Source organism: Giraffa tippelskirchi, chromosome 13, assembly GCF_054371585.1.
Source record: "Giraffa tippelskirchi isolate mGirTip1 chromosome 13, T2T-mGirTip1v1.2.pri, whole genome shotgun sequence".
Lineage (NCBI taxonomy): Eukaryota > Metazoa > Chordata > Mammalia > Artiodactyla > Giraffidae > Giraffa > Giraffa tippelskirchi.
Window position 1 is genome coordinate 109,148,459 of NC_137287.1, and position 16,123 is coordinate 109,164,581.

A 16,123-nucleotide genomic window follows, 5' to 3' on the forward strand; every position below is an offset into this window, starting at 1 on the left:
CATATGTTGTTCTTTGCCTAGACTGTCTTCTTTGGTTTCTCCCTGCTCCACCCAAACACACACATTTCTGCTCTTTCTTACACACGTGCATGGAGCCTTTTCTTCCTATATTTGGCTGCATAACTCTCAGCGTTTTTAACCTTCAGGGTGCCTCTATCTGTAACCTTTCCCCCACAACCCCTCACTCCCAACAACCTTGGGTCTTTCCTATCTGCTTCTTAGCATGATCCTAATAAAATTTACCAGTGATCTTTCTGTGCTATATTTCTCTTTCTTCTGCTAAGATTGTGAGCGACTTGAACCATCTTTTCTCATCTCTGTATTCCTCCCAGTGCTTTGACATACAGACTCAACAAAGGTTTTACTGAATGGAATGTTTGAATCCCTTTTATGCCACATATTGCATGCGGCAAACAGATCCTTCTCTATTTCCATATTTGCAAAAGGTGTTTGGTAGTTCTTAGTCTACATAGTTTTGCTCTTTTTTGCTTGAAAATACTCTAGTTAGATTAATTAATTTCCCCAAGTTGAATAAACACGTTGCATTCTTAGCACTCAAATTGCACTGTGTTGCACACTTAGCACTTAGTGACACACTCGAAAGGACTAACTATGTGCAGTCAACATTGGTTGGTTTTTAATATCTAGTTTTATCACAAGCAGATACAATCAGTTCTGTAGTGGAAACCTTTTTATTGCTCTTAGACCTTTGTGTTCCCTGCTGAACACTGCTGTTCAAAGTAGTGTTTAGTTATCATCCATTCAGTATAATTGGGCTTCCCTGGTGGCTCAGGGGGTAAAGAGTCTGCCTGCAATGCAGGAGACCCGGGTTTGATCCCTGGGTTGAGAAGATTCCCTGGAGAAGGGAATGGCTACCCACCCCAGTATTCTTGCCTGGGAAATCCCATGAAGAGAGGAATCTGGCAGGCTACATCCTATGGGTTCACAAAGAGTTGGGCACCAGTGAACAACTTAACACTTTCAATTGTTACTACCTTGTTGGCACTTGGTAAATACTAATAGATGGAAGTGCTGTTGGTAGTTCATCCTATTACCGGGAGGGAGAATTTAAGAAATACTTAACAAAGATTAAAACCTTGATGTCAGAAGAATTGACAAAGTTAGTATATATTTATTACAGAATGCCTGAACTGCTACTGTCCAACATATTTACAAATTATAAAGGAAGGCAGGCTGGTAATTCAGATTATAGTTGTTCTTGGCTAGTCTTAAAACCATGTAAGGTTTATAAAAGTGAGTGAGTATGTGTGTGAAGGTCATTATGAAGAAGTTTTTTGACAATAAAGATTTTTTTATTGCAGTTAAGTATGGTGAAGTATATGGACTGAATAAAAAGCACATTTCATGTAATGGCACTCTTTACATTATACAGATTGTTATAGAAAGATTTTCTTGGTTCAGTTTTGTATTGTTTTCTCAAATTTTAGGCTAAGGCTAATGTAGAAACTGATAGAATAATTTATGTTAAATTCAGATACTCAAGAAACTTGCCCTTGTTTCTCTGATCAGATATGGCAGAGTATCCCATTCTGGCCTCAGCACATGGAAGAAACTCAATCTTTAAGCCTCAGGTTTAAGTCTCTAGTTGATCCCCAAGAAAAGGTGAAAAACTACACAGACTCAGTTAAAGACAAAACGTGACTGTAATCATGAGAGCCTGAGGACTATAAATGATTCTTTTAAATATGAGGTATCCATCGGTGTTAGTAGATGTGGTGCCTGACATCTGTAAAGACCTTTCAGATAGGTCTATTTCAGATAGAATACATTGTTTTCTTTGATGCAAGCTGATTAAGAGTTTTAGAATTAAGGTACATGGAGTTTAAGTCTAAGTTTTTATAGATGAAGAAAGTAGGTAACTTGCTCAGGACTGCGTGGTTGGCTGTAGAACTTCCAAAACTAGAATGCAGGTCTTGCTCTGGACACAGTATCCCCTTCCACCCTCACGCCTCTCATATGAGAGGTGTCTTGTTTCGTGTGTGTGTGTGTGTGTGTGTGTGTGTGTGTGTGTGTGTGTGTGTGTGTTTTGTGGATGGGGGAAGTGGACAGAGTAGTGTGCTATGTTTGAGATACTAAGTTAGATAAATAGTGCTTTTCATCGTACGATGTGTACTTTGCTGTATAAACTGGGGATGTTACGATAAATAAGACACAGCTCCTTTCCTTCAGGAATCTATAGTCCAATAAGGGTTGTAATAAAAGTAAAAGTGTAGTATCTAAGGCAGCTTTGCCAAATAGAAATTTCTGGAATTGTTCTATATCTACACTGTCCAATATGGTAGCCATTAGCTACATGTGATGTGGAGGACTTGAAATGTAACTAGTGTAACTGAACTGAATTTGTAATTTAATTCAAATTTAAGTAACATGTAGTTATGGCTACTGTATTAGAGCAAGTGTGAGACATAAAAGATGAGCATGAGCACTGTGGTGGTGGGGGGACAGGCAGAGTATTCTTTTTTGGGGGATAGGCTAGCAAAAACTACCTGTTTTCACTTTTCGGAAGGAATGCAGGCAGAACTTGTCTCTCTTTCTTGTAATTCAGGCATTTGATAGGATCCCTAACAGTTAGAATCTGGTGCACAGGTGAATACATTCCTTTTTGGCCAAGGTTGATTGATGTTTGCCGTGGGGGTCAATAGGACTACAACAGAAATATGAAATATGTTCTTTTTGTCTTTCTTAGTTATAAAAGTTCTATGCGTGACCTTGAACACATGTATGTACCTTAAAATCCAGCATTTATTTACTCAGTTCATCTATTCAAGTGTTTTGGCACCCTATGCCCTATTTTTCCTTAGAGAAACAAAGCATGCCTGATAGTGTGTATCTTGAATTTGTACTACTCAAAGTATGTTGACTTACGTTGCTTTGTTTGATCCTTCTCCCGAGTCACTGTAGCTAGGTACTGCAGGTATTCTCCCTGTTTTACAGGTGAGGAAACTATGACAAAGAAATGCCAAGTGACTTGTCCAAGGTCATATGGTGAGGTGCGGAGTCCAAACGAAAGAAGGAGCATTGGACTTCACGGCAAGAGGTGGAATTTCTTGTCCCAGCTCACTTGTTGCTTGATGGGACCATGAGCAAGTCGTAGTGGCTAGTGACATCTGTCTTCCTTAACTTCCTAGGCTTGTTATGGGACTAAAGTGAAGTAACATGTGAGAACTTTTTTTTTTCCTGAGAACTTTTTGAAAATGGTCAATTGTACAAAGGTGCATTGTTATCCAGCACAATCTGCGGTAGTTTTTTTGTTGTAGGATGCTCCCTTCATAATTCATCACCTCAGTTATTATGTTGAATGCTACTGTATCATGGATTTATTCATCGTGGGTTTCTCTTCTTCACTATGAAACTTGTTCTTGGGCAGCCGTTGTGTCATATTCATGTTTGCCTCCCTACATGTTAGGACAATATCGGACACATAGCAGGTGTTTAGTAAATGTTTGTTCAATGAAATAACTGATGTATGAATTTATTTTACAAAGTTAAAAAAAATTGTTTTCTGTAATTAGATTTGAAGCGCCTTAGGAGCAAGAATGCTGTTTATTCATTACGATATTCCCCGTGCTTGGTGTATAGAAGGCATGTAATAAATATTGGCTGAGTCAGTTGATGTAATTAATGCCAGACTGTGGTCTTAGTGTGTCTACCACTGTATTGATCATTTTGGTAATTTGTCAATTAGACCAGACCTTCATGTTACTCTGTGGTAGTACTTACAAGCCATAAGCTGTTACCTAGCACACAATGACCTGACATTAGAAACATCCAGAGATTACCTAGAAAGTGGATATGTGTAGAGTTGGGGAGGATAGTAAGTGATCTTCAGGGGAGCACTGTCATTTTTGCCTTCCTCCTATCTGGTAAAAAATCCACCTGCAATGCAGGAGACCCTGGTTCGATTCCTGGGTTGGGAAGATCTGCTGAAGAAGGGATAGGCTACCCACTCCTGTATTCTTGGGCTTCCCTTGTGGCTCAGCTGGTAAAGAATCTGCCTGCAATGCAGGAGACATGAGTTCGATCCCTGGGCTGGGAAGATCCCTTGGAGGAGGGAACGGCTACCCACTCCAGTATTCTGGCCTGGAGAATTCCGTAGACTGTATAGTCCATGGGGTCGCAAAGAGTCAGACACGACTGAGCAACTTTCACTTTCAATTCAATATCACATTTACTTCTGGAGCGTTGAAAGGGGAGACTTCACTGCTAGCAGCTCAAGTTGATAGCCAACAGCCCTGATAGCTGGAAAGGAGACTCATAAGAACCTTAACATGACAGTCAAAGCTCTCAACCATCTGACTTCAGTTATGTCTTCCTGTTTCACCACAGTGCCCAACCCTCCCTGCCACGCTCCCATCCTTCCTGCCCTTCCCTTCCTTAGTGTATCAGACACACTGGAGTCTGCTTTTCTGCTGTCCCCTCAGCCTATGTTGGACACTTCCATCAAATTTCCTTAATAGGAATTCAGTTCCTGTTGTGTTATTCCTGTGATAAAGTTAAACTTTTTCTCATCTCTGCCCCCAGTTTTTACTACGTTAATTTCAGATCCCCAGTCCTAGTATTCATAGTCTTTCATAATTATTATCATTATAATTATAATAGTGAACTTATTCCATAAGTTCAAGATAAGTCACTGCTTATCTTGAAACCCTACTGCCTTCTGTATGTAGCTTTCTTTTCTGCCACTCTAGGTTTTCAGTTTCTGATGCCGTTTTTTGCTACTTGAAGCAAGTGTCCTTCCTCTTATATACTAGCTGCCCATTCTGTTCTCTTATCCACTGCATTTTCTTATCTCTGTTAAAATTTATAACCTTCCTTCAGTACCCAATTCATATGCCCCATATACTATAGTGTTCCCTGATCTTATCCTTTTGTTTTCCAGTTCAGCCTTTCTTTCATCCAAAAGTAATCTTTTGTCCTCTAAACTTAGAAAATATCTTGCCTACAGCTTTTCTTTTTTTAAAAAAAGAGAGTGTTCAGAACTTGAATTTTTAACTTATGTTAGTTATTTATGTATTTTTTAACCTCCTCAATTAGACTGTAAACTTACTGAAGTAGTAACCATGTCCTAGTAATCTGTTTCCTTCCTAATTTACTGCATTGTACATAATAGATGGTTATTAACTGTCTATTGAATAAGTCAGCTTGATGCCAGTGTCTGAATATTTGTGTGTATGGTGAAGTCTACCCATATATACTTAGCAATTCTTTGATATGTTGTTGCTGTTCAGTCACCAAGTCATATCTGACTGCCACCCCATGGATTGCAGCACGCCAAACCTCCCTGTCCCTCACCATCTACTGGAGTTTGCCCAAGTTCATGTCCATTGAATCGGTGATGCCATCCAACCATCTCATCCTCTGTCGCCCTCTTCTGCCTTCAGACTTTCCCAGCATCAGGGTCTTTTCCAGTGAATCGGCTCTTGGCATCAGGTGACCAAAGTATTGGAGCTTAGCTTCAGCATCAGTCCTTCCAATGGGTATTCAGAATTGATTTCTTTTAGGATTGACTGGTTTGATCTCCCTGCTGTCCAAGAGACTTTCAGGAGTCTTCTCCAGCACCACTGTTCGAAAGCATCAATTCTTCGGTGCTCTGCCTTTATAACATGAAGAGCTATTAATTAGGAGCTTCCCAGGTTTGGCACTAGTGGTAAAGTACCCACCTACCAATGCAGGAGATGCAAGAGACCATGGATTTGATCCCTGGTTGAGGAAGATCCCCTGGAGGAGGGCATGGCAAACCACTCCAGTTTTCTTGCCTGGGAAATCCCATGGACAGAGGAGCCTGGTGGAATACAGTCCATAGGGTGACAAAGAGACACGACTGAAGTGACTTAGCATGCTGCTGCTGCTGCTGCTGCTAAGTCGCTTCAGTCGTGTCCGACTCTGTGCGACCCCATAGATGGCAGCCCACCAGGCTCCGCCGTCCCTGGGATTCTCCAGGCGAGAACACTGGAGTGGGTTGCCATTTCCTTCTCCAATGCATGAAAGTGAAAAGTGAAAGTGAAGCCGCCCAGTCGTGGCCGACTCTTCATGACCCCATGGACTGTAGCTTACCAGACTCCTCCGTCCATGGGATTTTCCAGGCAAGAGTACTGGAGTGGGTTGCCATTGCCTTCTTCAGACTTAGCATGCACTCATGCTATTAATAAGAACTTATTACATCAAACTGTACAACAGTTCTACTACTCAGCTAAAACTACTCACTTTTTTTTCTGTGATCCTTCTAATTTTCATTCATGTATGTTTTTGTAGTTGTAACTATGATATATATGTCCCCCAATACATGTTCCAAATATCTTACATGTCTTGATTCTCAAATCACCACAACTCTGAAGTAGGCCCTTATCCTACTATTATTCTTATTTTACAAATGGAGGTGTTCAGATGCAGAGGTAGAGTAACTTTTGCAAGATTTCCTAGCTTGCGGGTGGTGGAGCTGGGATTTGAATATAAGAAGCTTAGTTCCAGAGTCCTGGCTTTTAACCAGTCTCCTGTTTGTTTTCATGCTTCTCATCTCTGTGTTTAATGGCTACATTATACTGTATAGAGTTAATATGCCCTAATTATGAAGGTATTCCATTATTGATGGATAGTTAAATTATACTCACTTCCCCATCTTAGGTGCAATACAACAGTGAATGTCTAGTGCATTTCTCTATTGAATTGTTTCATGAGGATAAATTAAATATTAATAAATTAATATTACTGCATCAAAGCACCTGACATTACTATGTCTCCTACTATGTATTGGCAAAGCATTCATGCTATTCTTGAGTGAATGGTTAGAAAAATGGCATCAGCCTGAGGTGCCTTACAAAAGTGTCCATTTAGTGACAGGATAGAACTAGAAATGGTTCCATGGTGAGTGGACTAGGCAGTCAAGGCCTAACAGGATTTTTGACTCCTGAGAGTTAATGCTGATATGAACATCTCTTTCCAGGAGGACCTAGACTATGCAGCACTTCTGGTTCCTAAAACTTGATGTTCTCTGAGATCTCTGGGTTTGGTGTTTGGACAGCCTGAGCTGTCCAGCAAGAGGAGGTTTCTTGTTTGTGTGTTTGAGAGTAGGCTGACCGCTGGCAAAACTGGGCCCAGCAAGACTTACCCTGCCAAATCCACCATGTTACACTCGACCCTCATCTTTTTTCCTCCCCTAACGGCAGCAAACATGAAGCAAAATGACGTTATAGGACCTCCGCAGATAGATTATAACCCCAGACCCTGGGGGCAGAGATGGGTTAGGGTAACTTCCAGGGTGGCAATGGTTCATTCATAATGTATGGCTCCCTACCTTCCTTCCACAAGAATCATGCTAATTCAGTTATCAAAACTAGCATATGCTTTTATGTTTGATCAGAGTCATAAATTGACCCATGGGTTCTTTTTAGCTTGCATCCTGTTTTGTTTTGTTTTTTAAACTTGAGTCAGCTGAAAACATTTAAAGAGTAGACTTTACAGAGAAGTTCAAATTTCTCTGTGTCTCTTGAAAAATTGGGTCTGCATTCTTTAAGGGTAATAGTTGGTTAAGGCTGAGTAGTGACTGTGCCGTTAAAGAGAGCTTTAATTCTAGTTTGCCACAATGCCCACCCTACCTGCTTCACAACTTACTGTGTTTAGTTTCCTAGACGGGAAGTTTTCATCCTTCCCAGACCTAATATTTGGTAATGACTGCTTCACTGTGTTGAAATTAATACATAATATATAACCTAACAATACACAAACTAAAAAAAAAAAAATCTGTGAAACTAGCAATAACAAATTAAAACCATGAATTACTGTCCTTCTGATAAAATTGGTATTTTGGTAAAAATGCTCAGGTCCAGCTATACTAGAGGACATATAAAGTGGTCAGATGCTTGTGTTTGCTTATAAATTGAGAAGTAAGACAGTAATATGGCACTTCATATTTGACATTTTGAAATAAGGGCTAAGTATATACAAAGTTCTTGTGATTGTGTTCCTGAAAGCAGTGTGTGGTATTAGCAACTCAGATACCACAAATGCTTTGGCCTTTGGTGATGTGATTGTTCTGAAATGGTGAACAGTTCTTGATAAAGTAAGGTTCTGAACATGAAAAACTTGAATTTTTCCTCAGTTTGCAGGGTTAATTGCGTTACTGGGAAATTTGGTGTATATTAAAACACCACAAAATATTTTGTATATATGAGTAAAAGTTAGATTTTTAGGCTTAGACAATTGAAAACACAATGATTTTCTGGCAGACATTAGAAAGTCAGGTAAAATGTAGCATAATTGTAGCATAATTATTCATTGTGCAGGACTATCTTCTGTATTATAAGAAGATCTGCCCATAAATAACCTGGATCTGTCTGTAAATAACCGGTAGCATGCCCTGATCATAATGTTAATCAGAAGTGCACCTAATGTTTCCCGGATACCCTCTGGTGTGTGTGTGTGGGGGAGCAGTCCTTTTTTTAATTGAAAATCTTTCTCTTAAACTCTTGAAATGTGTCCCATTGGCCTTACCTCCTAAATCAGAGGGTGGTTTTATCACACATTTTGCTAGTTTAATAGGTACAAAAGGATACCTTTAGTTGCTTTACTTTTTGATTTTCTTATTTGTCTCCAGTGTTTATTTTCTCTTCATTGTTTTATTTAACTTGCCTGTGCAGTTGGCCCTCTCTGTTGGTGGTCCTGAATCTGCAGCCTCAGCCAACCATGAGTTGAAAATATTTAGGAAAAAAATTTTCAGAAAGTTCCAGAAAGAAAAACTTGAATTTACCGTGTGCAGGCAGCTTTTTATATGGCATTTATCTTGTATTTACAACTATTTACATAGCAGTTTCACTGTATGAAGTATTTATTATAAATAATTTGGAGATAACTTAAAGTATATGGGAGGATGTGTGTAGATTATATGTAATTACTTTATGTAAAGGACCTGGTCATTTGTGATTTTAATATTGTTGGAGGGTCCTTGAACCAGTATCCCTTGGATACCAAGGGACAGTTGTAATTACAATGTATATCTTTGTCTTAATATTTTTGTCTCTTATGCGTTTTATTGAAATTTAGCATCTGTATTTTTCTATTGATATTACATGCATTTAAATATTTTAATTCAACCTTTTCATTGTATCTTTTCTAATCCTGTCTACCTTACATGTTTCTTGAAATGTGATAAGCATTTTTAAGCATTGATTTCATTTTCTTCCATGTAATCATTTAAACATTAATAGATTTGAAGAATTAAAAATCTCTTACATTTAAAAACTTTAAACAAAATTTTAAGAAAAATTTAAGAGCTATTAGTCCTGTTTTGGTTGGTCTTCCAAAGTGTTTTTTCAAGAAAGAGACTCCTGTCTATACTTCAGAATTGAGAAGAGTGGTAGCTGTTTCTTAAAAACAAACTCCCAGGCCCTAACCCAGACCTACAGAATCAAGCTTTTTAGGGATGGAGTTTTGGAATCTGCATTTTAAACTAGAGGGTCTATTCTTATGTGTACAGTGGAGTTTGAGAGCTAGCTTGTCTTTTTTTTTCCTTGAAACACTTTTTCCCCTCCAATAATGTATTGCCTGGAATGGACACTAAGTATTACTTAAATATTCCTTAAATATTTGAAAACCTTCCAACTACTTTTTTTTTTTTTAAACTAATACATACCTTAAAGCGAATGGACGTTTTCAATTTTTTGTTTGTATACAGCATGTAAAATTTTGGACTTCCTTCAGGTGCACAAAGGGAACAGCTTGTAACATCTTCCTTTTCCCCATTGGTAAACCTTGGCATTCTACAACATTCAGTACACCCTGTGTGCCAAGGACTTCTCAAAGATTCAGTAAGTGAGGTTTCCCCTCAAAAAAGATTGACGCACTTGTGGTAAAAGATATCTTTACAAAGCTAACGAATAACCTAACGTGACACTTAAAATGCATAGCCTGTAATAGGCACTCAGAGATGGGGTTCAGTTCAGTCGCTCAGTCGTGTCTGACTCTTTGCGACTCTATGAATCGCAGCACGCCAGCCTCCCTGTCCGTCACCAACTCCCGGAGTCTACCCATACCCATGTCCATCGAGTCAGTGATGCCATCCAACCATCTCATCCTCTGTCGTCCCCTTCTCCTCCTGCCCTCCATCCTTCCTAGCATTAGGGTCTTTTCCAGTGAGTCAACTCTTCGCATGAGGTGGCCCAAGTATTGGAGTTTCAGCTTCAACATCAGTCCTTCCATTGAACACCCAGGACTGAGATCTCCTTTAGGATGGACTGGTTGGATGTCTTGCAGTCCAAGGGACTCTCAAGAGTCTTCTCCAACACCACAGTTCAAAAGCATCAATTCTTCGGCGCTCAGCTTTCTTCACCGTCCAACTCTCACATCCATACATGACCACTGGAAAAACCATAGCCTTGCCTAGATGGACCTTTGTTGGCAAAGTAATGTCTTTGCTTTTATATATGCTATCTAGGTTGGTCATAACCTTCCTTCCAAGGAGTAAGCATCTTTTAATTTCATGGCTGCAGTCACCATCAGCAGTGATTTTGGAGCCCAAAAAAATAAAGTCTGACACTGTTTCTATTGTTTCCCCATCTATTTCCCATGAAGTGATGGGACCAGATGCCATGATCTTAGTTTTCTGAACGTTGAGCTTTAAGCTAACTTTTTCACTCTCCTCTTTCACTTTCATCAAGAGGCTCTTTAGTTCTTCACTTTCTGCCATAAGGGTGGTGTCATCTGCATATCTGAGGTTATTGATATTTCTCCCGGCAATCTTGATTCCAGCTTGTGCTTCTTCCAGCCCAGCATTTCTCATGATGTACTCTCCATACAAGTTAAATAAGCAGGGTGACAGTATACAGCCTTGATGTACTCCTTTTCCTATTTGGAACCAGTCTGTTGTTCCATGTCCAGTTCTAACTGTTGCTTCCTGACCTGCATACAGGTTTCTCAAGAGACAGGTCAGATGGTCTGGTATTCCCATCTCTTTCAGAATTTTCCACAGTTTATTGTGATCCACACAGTCAAAGCCTTTGGCATAGTCAATAAAGCAGAAATAGATGTTTTTCTGGAACTCTCTTGCTTTTTCGATGATCCACCGGATGTTGGCGATTGGATCTCTGGTTCCTGTGCCTTTTCTAAAACCAGCTTGAACATCTGGAAGTTCACAGTTCACGTATTGCTGAAGCCTGGCTTGGAGAATTTTGAGCATTACTTTATTAGCGTGTGAAATGAGTGCAATTGTGCGGTAGTTTTAGCATTCTTTGGGATTGCCTTTCTTTGGGATTGGAACGAAAACTGACCTTTTCCAGTCCTGTGGCCACTGCTGAGTTGTCCAAATTTGCTGGCATATTGAGTGCAGCACTTTCACAGCATCATCTTTGAGGATTTGAAATAGCTCAACTGGAATTCCATCACCTCCACTAGCTTTGTTCGTAGTGATGCTTTCTAAGGCCCACTTGACTTCACATTCCAGGATGTCTGGCTCTAGGTGGTGAGTGATCACACCATTGTGATTATCTGGGTCGTGAAGATCTTTTTTGTACAGTTCTTCTGTGTATTCTTGTCATCTCTTCTTAATATCTTCTGCTTCTGTTAGGTCCATACCATTTCTGTGCTTTATTGAGCCCATCTTTGCATGAAATATTTCCTTGGTATCTCTAATTTTCTTGAAGAGATCTCTTGTCTTTCCCAATCTGTTGTTTTCCTCTATTTCTTTGCACTGATCGCTGAGGAAGGCTTTCTTATCTCTCCTTGGTATTCTTTGGAACTCTGCATTCAGATGGGAATATCTTTCCTTTTCTCCTTTGCTTTTCGCTTCTCTTCTTTTCCCAGCTATTTGTAAGGCCTCCTCAGACATTTTGCTTTTTTGCATTTCTTTTCCATGGGGATGGTCTTGATCCCTGTCTCCTGTACAGTGTCACGAACCTCTGTCCATAGTTCATCAGGCACTCTGTCTATCAGATCTAGTCCCTTAAATCTATTTGTCACTTCCACTGTATAATCATAAGGGATTTGATTTAGGTCATACCTGAATGGTCTAGTGGTTTTCCATACTTTCTTCAATTTAAGTCTGAATTTGGCAATAAGGAGTTCATGATCTGAGCTACAGTCTGCTCCCGGTCTTGTTTTTGCTGCCTGTATAGAGCTTCTCCATCTTTGGCTGCAAAGAATATAATCAGTCTGATTTCGGTGTTGACCGTCTGGTGATGTCCATGTGTAGAGTCTTCTCTTGTGTTGTTGGAAGAGAGTGTTTGCTATGACCAGTGTGTTCTCTTGGCAAAACTCTATTAGCCTTTGCCCTGCTTTATTCTGTACTTCAGGGCCAAATTTGCCTGTTACGCCAGGTGTTTCCTGACTTCCTACTTTTGCATTCCAGTCCCCTATAATGAAAAGGACATCATTTTTGGGTGTTAGTTCTAAAAGGTCTTGTAGGTCTTCATAGAACCGTTCAAGTTCAGCTTCTTCAACGTTACTGGTTGGGGCATAGACTTGGATTACCATGATATTGAATGGTTTGAGATTGCATCCAAGTACTGCATTTCAGACTCTCTTGTTGACCATGATGGCTACTCCATTTCTTCTAAGGGATTCTTGCCCACAGTAGTAGATACAATGATCATCTGAGTTAAATTCACCCATTCCAGTCCATCTTAGTTCGCTGATTGCTAGAATGTCGTCAGACCTCTCCACCATGACCCATCCGTCTTGGGTGGTCCCACACGGCATTGAGTAGTTTCATTTCCATAGTTTCATTGAGATAGACAAGGCTGTGGTCCATGAGAGATGGGGTAGAGGGGTGATTAGAGGATTCCAAAAAAAAAAGTTTTCCCAAACAGGATACTTGAGCTGTGCGTTGAAGAGTAGAGACTTCATAAGATGGATTGAGGTGGGGAACAGCATGAGTTGTAATAATAGGGTGTGAAAAAACTTGTTGAGTTTGAGCAATCATCAGTAGTTCTTCGGGCCATTGCTTGGAGGATGGGATGGGAAAGTGGCAGTAGAAGATAAAACTGGGAAGGTGGATAAGCAGTTTCAATTAGAATTTCAGGAAGGTTTTTTCCTTTATTTGAATAAAATCATCTTACATTTTATATAAAATAGTAAATGCCTGAGAATAGCTAAGAAAGTTTTGGGAAAAAATAGTCAAGGTAAAGGGAGCTTCCTTTCTAGGTACTAAAACATTGTATAAAGCCACTGAATTTAAATCAGTATAACATGAGCATAGGTATAGACAAATAGTTGAACAGAACAGGTTTGTAAATTTCTACATAAATGAGAATTTAATATATGACAAATTGGTATTTCAGGTCAGTAGGAAAGGGTGTGATTTTTTAAAAAAATATTTATATTTATTTGACTACCTCAGGTCTTAGTTGCGTCATTCCGGGTCTTTTGTTGCGGTACACAGACTCTCTAGGCTCAGACTCCAGAGCATTCGAGCTCCGTAGTTGTAGTGTAGGGGCTCAGTTGTTCCACTCCATGTGGGATCTTAGTTCCCCGACCAGGGATCAAACCCATGTCCCTGCATTTCAAGGCAGATTCTTAACCGCTGGACCACCAGGGAAGTCCCAAGGATGTATTTTTAATAGATGATATTGACACAACTGACTATACATCTTAAAGGAAATAAAATTGGATCTTTCCTGTAACACTTATAGAAGTAAATTCCAGATGGCAAAAACTTACATGTGAGGACTAAATTATCTTTCTTGGAAATCTAGTAGACTACATATACATTTTAGGGTTATGTTTTTAAACTTTTGGACCTAGACCCATAATAAATATTTTATGTATTTTACATTGTGACCCAGAACATACACATATATAAAAGATGAAACAGATTTCACAGAACTTTGCTTACCTTTACTGTGTATGGTGCCTTTATTGTATATGCTATTCCATATTATTAAAAAGTATTATCTATTATATTTATTTTATGACCCACGTTTTGAAAAGCACTGATATGGAGGGTAGGAGGGAGAAATTGTCTAAGGCAGACTCAAAACTAGAAGGTGTAAAATAAAAAATATTTGGCTAGAATAATGAAATTTCATTTCATACCTCCAAACTGGCAAATAAATAAATACATAAATAAATCTGATTCTTGGCAAAAGATTGGGAGTGAGAAGATGGAAAGGCTCTCATCCATTCCTAATTGTAAATGGGAGTTGTTACAGCTTTAGGGGAAGCAATCTGGCAAGACCTGTTAACCTTAAAAATACATATACTCTTTGATCCAGTAGTTTCACTTTTGGTATCTTGTTCTGTAGAAATTTAAAGGCCACTGATTAAGGATATATAAGCAAGCCTGTTTTTTGCATTGTTATTTTCTAGTGACAAAAAAATGGGAAATGAAGTAAACATATTAGGAGTATTATATTTATTACAAAAAAATGGGAAATGAAGTAAATATGTTAGTTTTTTTCCTCCTGAAAAAACATTATTAGGAGATTGGTTGAATAAATTATGCATATCATGGAATAGTACATAGCTGTGAAAAAGAATCTGTTATTAGAAAGAATTATATTTGTGAGGTACTGGTGAATGGGAAAAAAGATATAGGGAAAAGTATATAGTTCCTAGTTTTGCATGTATATATTTTAATATGATTGAGTTAGAGGGGAGCAAAATACAAGAGGAAGTGTTAGGTTGTTTAAATGGATTATCTATTCTGGGAAATGAATTATTTGGATAGGGAATGAAGGCAAACAAATGAAAAGGGTGAAAAATCACACAAAAACAAAAAACCCTGTAATGTAATGTTCCTGTGCATTTAGGTAAGAGATTATAGTGTGTGTATGAATATTATACTGTGTACTATATGTATATGTATTTATGCATATATATGCTTATTTAAAAAGGTGAGAAAAAATGTGTGGGTATAAGTTGTCCTCTGATGGGAATGGCACCCTATCAGAGTTTCCCCTTTTTTCTCTTCCAGTTTTGAGAGTGTTATTTTAGGGCAGCTGGGGGTGGGGGAACACCAGGATACCCTTGTTGGGTGTTCCTTATAAATCCTAAGGAGACTGAGGCAACTTTAATAGAGTCTCACATCCACCCATCCTTCACATTGTAGGTACCTTGTTTGATGCTGATTCATCCCTTCTGCCTTTGTGTTTTCAGGGACTCTTGTCCAGAGGAGGGCCATATCCTCTTGAAAAACACTAGTACTTGTTGAGTGGGAATGGTTTTCAAATATAAAATTAAACAAAGCTACCCATTTGACAATATACAGCCTTGACGGACTCCTTTCCTATTTGGAAATGCTGGGCTGGAAGAAACACAAGCTGGAGTCAAGATTGCCGGGAGAAATATCAATAACCTCAGATATGCAGATGACACCACCCTTATGGCAGAGAGTGAAGAACTGAAGAGCCTCTTGATGAAGGTGAAGGAGGAGAGTGAAAAAGTTAGCTTAAAGCTCAACGTTCAGAAAACTAAGATCATGGCATCTGGTCCCATCACTCCATGGGAAATAGATGGGGAAACAGTGGAAACAGTGTCAGACTTTACTTTTTTGGGCTCCAGAATCACTGCTGATGGTGACTGCAGCCATGAAATTAAAAGACGCTTACTCCTTGGAAGGAAGGTCATGGCCAACCTAGATAGCATATTTAAAAGCAGAGACATTACTTTGCCAACAAAAGTCCGTCTAGTCAAGGCTATGGTTTTTCCAGTGGTCATGTATGGATGTGAGAGTTGGACGGTGAAGAAAGCTGAGCGCCGAAGAATTGATGCTTTTGAACTGTGGTGTTGGAGAAGACTCTTGAGAGTCCCTTGGACTGCAAGGAGATCCAATCAGTCCATCCTAAAGGAGATCAATCCTGGGTGTTCATTGGAAGGTCTGATGTTGAAGCTGAAACTCCAATACTTGGGCCACCTCATGCGAAGGGTTGACTCATTGGAAAAGACCCTGGTGCTGGGTAGGATTAGGGGCAGGAGGAGAAGGGGACGACAGAGGATGAGATGGTTGGATGGCATCACCGACTCGATGAACATGGGTTTGGATAGACTCCGGGAGTTGGTGATGAACAGGGAGGCCTGGCGTGCTGCAATTCATGGGGTCGCAGAGAGTCGGACACGACTGAGCGACTGAACTGAACTGAACTGAACCCATTTGAAGAAAAACTAGCTTAAGGAATGG

At 39.5% G+C, this 16,123-nt stretch overlaps 1 protein-coding gene across 35 annotated transcripts in view; it reads left to right on the forward strand.

The window, feature by feature from the left end:
* Positions 1-16,123, forward strand: part of RALGAPB (Ral GTPase activating protein non-catalytic subunit beta) — a 121,605-nt gene that overhangs the window by 29,732 nt on the left and 75,750 nt on the right. The window lies entirely within an intron of this gene.